At 35.5% G+C, this 9,265-nt stretch overlaps 1 pseudogene; it reads left to right on the plus strand.

Moving 5' to 3' along the window:
* Positions 1 to 382: 382 nt before the first annotated feature.
* On the plus strand, positions 383 to 7,041 carry LOC109108075 (annotated as a pseudogene).
* Positions 7,042 to 9,265: the final 2,224 nt, after the last annotated feature.

Raw genomic sequence — 9,265 nt, forward strand, 5'->3', positions numbered from 1 at the left:
ATCCATAAAAAATAGATTGACGGACATAATATTACTAGTAATATATAGTCAAATATATTTTTGTTAATTATTATTTATTTAATCAATTATGTACTATTTAACATTTATGAACTGCCTTTTTATGAATAAATAATATTAATAATAAGAAATAAATGTGAACTCAATGGCAGCAAAAACATAATACTATGTCAAATAGAGTGAGGCACAGAGGCTGGATTACACACATGCTCTGTTTGGAGGATTAAAAGGTTTAGTGTCTCTGTGTTTTATTGACTTTTTTCATATAGCAGCTGTCATCTGGAGTTGAGAGACTAGATCTTCAATGAATCGAACATCTATTCACTTGTCATTTAATTCCCCATTGCAGGGCTTCAATCTACTGAACTGCGAGATGACTGCCAAGAATGTGCAATATTTTGCCTTTTTTACCTTCTGCTTGATGTTTGTGCCAGGTAATGCTTTCTTCTTTATTACATATCAATGTGGCACTGTGCTGTTATTAGTTTCTGTTCACAATTGTTTGATTTTTAGACCGTAATAGGTCTTAAACCTTCTTTACATTCTAAGCATATTCATTTTAAACAGTCTAATTAGTCAAAAGTATAACAAACTGTAAAAAGTGGCATTGAAGTGAAAGTGCATTATTTGCCATTTATGCAATGATTTCCATCTATATATCTATTTCTGAGTATTGACATCACATTGTCAGTCCAACATGATAATCCTTTCTGTAAATCTCTTTTAAAGCTTTACTGACATGACAAAGCAGTACATCTGGCAAAGTCTAGACCCGTGTCTATATCACTCAATTTCAGATAGATAGTTTTCAGTACCTATTTAAATAATAATTTTCCTCTTATGCACTGCACTGGGGTACCCTGTATAGTGAGACACCATGTTCTCTGCTACTGGGGCATGTTGTCACAAAGTGTCAGTGTGTTTCATGAACTTTATCTATCTATTATATATATATATATATATATATATATATATATATATATATATATATATATATATATATATATATATATATTATATGTATATTATGGACAATAACAGTGGGAATATTCAATATTGGTATACTGACCAGCTGCTTAATGGTAGATATACTCAATCTCTTGTGTTGTATAGCTTCAAATGGGTAATCTAGCACAAAATCTCATCCCTCCACTCCTCCCGATTAAGCCATCTGTCATGTGGACGTGTGTTATCCATCATACATGTGCTGTCATGTGGACATGTTTTATCCATCACACATGTGCTGTCATGTGGCTCTAATTGACAGGTGGCTCTGATCTATTGCTGTTCAGTAATAGAAAACCACATAATTAAAACTAAAATATTACAATAAAACTGAAAAGTTATGATTTGGTTTACCATAGGATGAATCTTGCCTTGTCTTTGCTTTATTATATTCCAACATTTGTAAGTCGTCATCTGTTAAATGAATAAATGCAAATAACTCGCCACATCACATTAAGACTAATTTTAAATGTTTTTTTTTTTTTTTTTTTTTAAGAAGTCTCTTATGTTCATCAAGGCTGCATTTATTTTATAAAAAAATACAGTAAAATCATTAATCTTGTGAAAAAATATTACAATTTAGAAGAACTGTTTTATATTTAAATACACATTAAAAATAATTTATTCCTGTGATATAAAAAGCTGAATTTTCAGCATCATTACTCCAGTCTTCATTGTCACATGATAATGTAATGATTTGCTGCTCAAGAAACATTTATTATGATTATCAGCGTTAGAAACAACCGTGCTGTTGCAACTTATTTTTGTTTTATTTATTTACTGATGAATTGATGAATAAAAGTTCCAAAAGGTTTAATTTGAAATAGAAAACCATTAAAAAAATTATAAATGTTTTTACTGTCCCTTTCGACAGATTTGCATCCTTGCTGAATAAAAGTATTTCGCTTCACCATCACAGGAACAAAATTTTCATTTTAAAATATTCAAACAGAAAAGAGTTGTTTCTTTTTTTCTTTTTTCCCAGTTTGCTGGGGGGCCAATGGGATCTATGCCCAGAAACTGCTCAATGATTTATTTAGAAACTACACAAGTGCGCTGAGGCCAGTGGAGGACACAGAAGACATTCTGAACGTCACACTACAGATCACCCTCTCCCAAATCATTGACATGGTATCTCCCACAGGATACACAAAACCACAGCCTACCAGAAAATGAGCTCCAATGAGGACACTGTAGAGAAAATGTTGTTGTTCTGTTGGATAACAAACACAGATACATGTGCAAGCAACGCAAATACTGTGTTATAAGTTAGGAAAAGTCAGTAAGGAAAGAAATAGTGTCTAAAATAATGCATTTTACATGATTTTTGGAGTATGGTTGGATAAAAAAGGTTTGTTATATCTTGTAAAAATGCAATAATAATAAAAAAAAAAGTTTAATAGCCATTTTGACGAGTTAAGGAGGCTAACTAGTTAGTGTTGAAGTGAAGATTTTTTGAATGTCGTTAATGATGCCTGCCATTCAAATGAAATCTTTCTGTAAACTGGCCAAACAAAAGCTTTATTTGAATTTATTTGCTTGTATATTAAACCATGCACCTAAAGATGTTTTATTTTCTCTCTAAGGCAAGCAGTATAAATTGCTGAGTGTGTGTACCCTTCTGTTACAGGACGAGCGTAACCAGATTCTGACGGCGTATTTATGGATACGTCAAGTCTGGATTGATAAATATCTCACCTGGAATAAGGATAACTATGACGGGCTTGATACCATCCGTATACCTGGTAGTTATGTATGGAGACCTGATATAGTCCTATATAACAGGTCAGACTGGTATTGAGATTGCCTTTTTTGCTTGCTCTTTCTTTTTTCCCCTCATGGAGGCACAAGTTTAACACAAGCATTTATGATTGAATGTTCATAGAAACATATGCACCTGTTTTTAAGGCTCTAAGTAATATTGTTAGGCAATTAATTTATTTCAAATTGAAAAAATAAATAAATAAAAAAAAAAAAAAGATAAAACATCAAATGGAGCAATATTTAAGTATCATTCTATAGCTGCCCCTGCACTGAATATGGAGGATATTGTACACTCTTATTGGAATATATTAGTCAATATTGTATTGGTCTTGGCTTCAAACAGACTACCACTCTATCATTAAATTTGTCCATGTTAGTATTTTATTGTAGCATCTATTTCAATTAAATCCAATGAACGACAAGAACAGAATAGTTTTTGTCATGTCAGTTAATAGTTAACTCAAAAATAAAAATACTGTCAATATTTACTCATTAACAAATCCAAATTTAAGTCATTTTTCACTGAATTGTTGACTGTTATGACTAGATCAGAAAGTCATTAAGTTAGATTCAATTAGACAAATGAATGAATAAACCATTCAGACCAGTTCGGTGACTTGAATCAAATGAATCTTTAAGCAAATGTTAATCTAGATTCTTTCTCAACCACTTTCTTTGCCATTTTAGTGGAACCTAATGACTCTACAGTGGCTATAAAAACAAAACAAAACAAAAACCACACAATCCTGTTAAAACAGCAGCTTTTTGAGGTGTAAAATGTTAGATGTGCTTTGGGGAAAATAATAACTGTGGGTGTTCATGAAATATCTGAAGATGAAGGCCTGCATCTTTCAGCACAATAATGACCTCAAACAGGAGAAGAAGGTTTTAAAATGGACCAGTTCCAATTCCAGAATTAAATTTAATTGAAAAAACCTGTGAAATGACTTGAAGAGGACTGTATACAAAAGATCCCCCTGAAATATGATCAATCTGCTAATCTTTTGTAAGGAAGAGTGGAAAATATTGATTAATCAAGATGGGCTAAGTTGATAGACTCTTAATCAAAAATACTGAATGCTTTAGTTTAGAGACATGTACACTTGTTCTACCAGGTTAAATTTCTATTCTTCTTTTTTATTTGTTTGTTACTTGAATTTTGAATCTTTTTTACTTGGATTGATTAGATGAATCTTACAAAGCTGGAATTTTAACAGGGGTGTGGACTTTTTATGGCCACTGTAAAATGACCCTAATTTCTCTACCGTTTACTGTAGAATATTCTATGTCTTGTAGCGCTGATGATCACTTCACCAGCACCATGGACACTAACGTCGTGGTCCGTCATGATGGCCAGATCATGTGGGATGCTCCAGCCATCACTAAAAGCTCCTGTAAAGTTGACGTCTCGTTCTTCCCCTTTGACGCCCAGCAGTGTCGTCTGACCTATGGGTCATGGACCTACAACGGCAACCAGCTTGACATTCTGAACGCCATGGAGAGCGCAGATCTCGCAGACTTGGTGGACAACGTGGAATGGGAGGTGCTGGGAATGCCGGCCGAGAGGAATGTCATTCTGTACGGCTGCTGTGCAGACCCTTATCCGGACGTGACGTACACTCTGAAACTGAAGAGAAGGGCCTCGTTTTATGTGTTCAACTTGCTCATTCCCTGTGTGATGATCTCTTTCTTGGCTCCGCTGGGCTTCTATCTACCTGCAGACTCTGGAGAGAAGGTGTCACTGGGGGTCACTGTGATGTTAGCACTCACCGTGTTTCAGCTGTTGGTAGCCGAGATCATGCCTCCCTCAGAGAATGTACCTCTTATAGGTGAATCATAACTGCTGAAAAACATATACAGTAGATATGATTAAAGTTTGTGTAAATACAAAGCTTTAATATAAAGTCAGCCTTAAAGCATAAACTATATAGCATAAATAGTGAGCATATGCATATTTTTTTTATTTTTTTTTTATATTAAGCTAAATATTTCGTTTTGTTTTGCTCTTATGTAGATCCGAAATCGAAATCACTCCCTACACCCTCATTCACTATTCCCCACATTAGGCCACTAATAAAGTTCACTGGAAGGAGTAAATAAAAATGAGTGAGTGAATTTGGACACTGAGTGCACTGGAAAGCATATGATTCAGCTGTGGGTGCCGTCTTCTGGTGAGACACCAATTTATTCGGCACGTGACTTTCACAGTGCATTATCTGTACGATCAAAACTGAAAGTGTAATTTAAGTTCTTTTCGGGGTTATCAGGAGAAAATACCCCAAAACGCGTATACGCGTTAATCGACTTCAGAGGGTTAACTAGCCTTTGAGCATACATCAGTTGTACACTCGTTATTGCTGTACATTGTGGGAGTAAATGACTCTGAGTCAGTTATTTTTAATAAATTAAAATCATACAGCTTACATAGTGCAGCTATCTGTGTGAATACTGACTGGTTGTTCATATGGCAAAGTTTAAAGGTTCACGTTATGTCAGTTGCATTTTATAAATATTAAATACATAACCACATTTCTGGTTAGTTAATACAGAATGGAAAGTATTGGCTTCTAACAAAAAGACTCTAAAAAGTCTTTGTAAACATACCTTTGGCACAATTAATTTTTTTAACCATCTCATTATTTGCCAATGGGATTTATGTTTTCTTGACTATTTAACTACTAAAATAGCTGAGCCTACATATAATGCAACATTAACTGATAAAGGGGAAGTTTTGGCCTAATGGTTAGAGAGTTGTAACCCAAAGGTTGCGAATTTAAATCTCGGTTCTAGCAGTGATTGTAAGTGGGGGAGTGAATGACTAGCGCTCTATTCCACCTTCAATACCACGACTGAGGTGCCCTTAAGCAAGGCACTGAACCCTTAGTATGCAGTTTGGAAATCCATGAGAAATGGAACATCACACTTAGCCACCATACTTAGTGTCACTCACTCACTTTTAAAATTCTAAACTTGTCAAACTAATATAATCTTTTATTGGCAATATCATTGAGTCAAAAGGTTTCTGAACTTTCTCTTATGTTTTACAGGAAAGTATTACATAGCCACAATGACCATGATCACTGCATCCACTGCCCTCACCATCTTTATTATGAACATACATCACTGTGGCCCTGAGGCCAAACCCGTCCCAGACTGGGCCAAGAAATTCATCCTGCAGTATCTGGCCAGGATTTGCTTTGTCTATGAAGTTGGTGAGAACTGCATGACCTCACAGCCAGAGAGACCAGACCCTGAACCACCAAAACCGCCTGAATCCAACTGCAACATGAACGGCCAAACTGGGAAAGATGACTTTGTGTTCAAATTTGAGAGAAGTCAGGATGCCATGTCTCCAAAGCTCCCAGGTGACACAGAAGACATGTCTCAGATAATGAGTCCGGCGTGCTCACTGGGAAAACACCCCACCTGTCACTATGGCTTGTGGAAGAGGGAGTGTTCATGAGCATGGATTGCGGTGATGGGGTGGCAGAGGCGGGAAAAGCCACAGGAAGAGGAGAGGATGGATACAGAGATCATGATGGTGGGCTCAAAGTGCAGTGCAAGTGTGAGCAGCAGCATCTCATGAGGAATATTGAATATGTCGCAAACTGTTACCGCGATCAGAGAGCTACAGCGAGAAGAACCGGAGAGTGGAAAAAGGTCGCCAAGGTTCTGGACCGATTCTTCATGTGGCTGTTTTTCATTATGGTTTTCTTCATGAGCCTGCTTATAATGGGGAAAGCCATATGACATGAAATAAAGACGACTGAAATTATATAACTGATTATATAAAGGATGCCATACAACCAGTTGGCCATTATCACAAAACAGATTACAGATTATTTTACAAAAACAATCAGCTAGATATACATTATCCCACTTACAGTAAAATAATGGACAAAATGGACAAAAAATATGTATTTTAGTTACAATTATTTTTTTATGTGAGAAAAGAGACTATGGAGTGACACGAGACAGTACACCTATAGAGGTCAATATGCAAAATACTTGAGCATATAATACAGCGACTGACCAATTAGAATCAAGCATTCCAAAAAGCCGTTTAATATACATAACTTATCATAAAACTATTTAGCATGCATGCCTTTTGACTGATAAACTGAATTTTTTATTTTTTTTTGCTGTATTTACAAACATAATTTGGAGTAAATGTATGCTATTATAAACTAAGCAAATCCAGTCCTCTCCTCTGATCAAAATGCCTGAAACAGAAGCATTAAAACACTGATGACAGATGTTGTGGTGCTTTGTTGTTTATTGATTTTTTCTCCATGTTTCCCGGAGCTTAATCTTGATTTTATCCTTTGCACTCACAGCTGAACTATGTCATTACACAAGCAGTGTGGATCTCTTTTTTGTCTGTGCACATCAATATAGGTCCTCCCTTTCAAGAGTTAATACAGTCTAACATCTTTGCAAAGGGAAGAGCATCTTACTCACAATATTTATTTATTTTTTCATTTCTTTCATCTCTTAAAAAAAAAAAAACTCATCCTGATTTTTTTTTTCTGGCTAATGATACATTTGTATCAAATTATGGCAATTTTTTTTCTATATAAATATGCTGTTTGATTTCATATAACTGCATGTACAACAATCACCCATTTGTGCAAGTCCATAAAATGAGGAAGTTCTCCAACAGAGGAAGGATGCATCTTGTACATCTGTGAGCTGCTTTTGCAGTTCTAAAATTAAAGCTTATGAGAACACTGTGAATGGTTTGACTTAAAGCCGTAAGGCCAAATATAAAAACATTTTTGAAAGAGTGAACTTAATCATTTGATTTTAAGGAACTCATTTTTTGTTAATAATGCCTGGTTTTTGATTATTCTGAAATTGTAAAATATTATGTTAAGTCACTGCCTCTTCACAGATCCATAAACTTATTTTTGCCATTCCTGAATGTTTTCTTCTTGTTTAGATGTTCTTTTACAAATAAACAGTGTGAATGAATTCAAAGTCTTTAAATTGAATCCTTTCTGTGTTTTAGAGGCTGTTAGTAGGACTAAAGTGAATTTTAGACCACTCAGATGTACTGCACAGTCCACGCACATGAGAAGCTGTGCAGAACATGGAAATGTATAGGTTTTCATTTGATAAATACGAGTAATATATTAGGTATATCAGGTAAAAGATTAAGATGAATGTGTGCAAATTGTGAATGAATTAAATAAATGTGGTTACTTGACATTCCTGGAAACCTTTTAGTAAAATAAAGATTTTTAAATGCATTACTTTACAATAAATTGTAGTTAATTCTCCATTTTTTCTTTGTTCTTTATTCACTTTAATCCCTTTAAATTGTTTAATGAAAAGGACCATTACATTTCATTTGATGCCGATGACCAGAATCATGAGGTGAGTGGGCGGAGCTTCACTGCGGTCCACAGCGCATTTAGGACGGATAGCATTTCCTTTACAATGGGTCTGTCACCTGTCCCAATACCTGCACTAGTGGTCTTGGCCACTTGAGAGTGTGTGCACATGACAGGAAGTAAGTGCACAAGAATGTCCCAGGTCTGAAAAATGGCAAAGCTCCGTGCCCTAAAAGGGGTCATATGATGCGATTTAAATTTTTCCTTTCTCTTTGGAGTGTTACAAGCTCTTGGTGCATAAAGAAGATCTGTAAAGTTGCAAAGACTACAGTCTCAAATCCAAAGAGATATTCTTTTTAAAAGTTAAGCGTCAACCACACCCCCCTAAAATGGCTTGTTCTAACACGCCCCCACATCACTACGTCACTATGTGGGAAGATTTCATAGCACCGCCCAAATGTTCATGCAAAGAAAGTAGGCGTAACTTTTATTATCTCTTTTGCCGCCACTGCCATGTAATGGAGTCGCTGTGTGTTTCGTTGTGAAAGCGAAACTACTTTGTTTGGCCTTCCAAAAGAGGACACAACTAGAAATCAGTGGTTAAGTTGTATTTCAACACTGTTCCAGAACAGTTCAACCCAAATATTCAGATGAGTGCTGCGCATTTTATGGAGGATGAGGACTGTTTCCTAAACTAGTAGCCTGCAAAGCATCTGTGGCACAATGGCTGTTTCTATAAAGTTGGGCAGTTCAAATTTTGCAAGGACAGTCTGGGTTTCTGACTCACAGCGTGTAAGTAAATTTTTTTTATATTTAAATAATTTGCTAATGATGATTCAAACGTGAGTTTGGAGCAGTAGAGTAGGCTTGTTGTTAGTTGTTTCTCAGATCACAAATGCAGACATGGTTTTATGTTTATGCAATGCAACACGTAAAAAGACAGTATAAGTCATTATAATCAGTAATTATGTCACTACTGGATGCAACAAATGCCTCATTTGTAATGTGTTTTATTGGTTTTGTCTTGTCTAATGATGTCCGGATTGCGAACGAATCTATTTAACCGGATTTTCTTAGTGAACCGGTCGAACCAGTTAACTAAATCGAACTGAATCATTTGAAACGGTTCGCGTCTCCAGTAC

Source organism: Cyprinus carpio, chromosome A15 (assembly GCF_018340385.1).
Source record: "Cyprinus carpio isolate SPL01 chromosome A15, ASM1834038v1, whole genome shotgun sequence".
NCBI classification, from domain to species: Eukaryota; Metazoa; Chordata; class Actinopteri; order Cypriniformes; family Cyprinidae; genus Cyprinus; species Cyprinus carpio.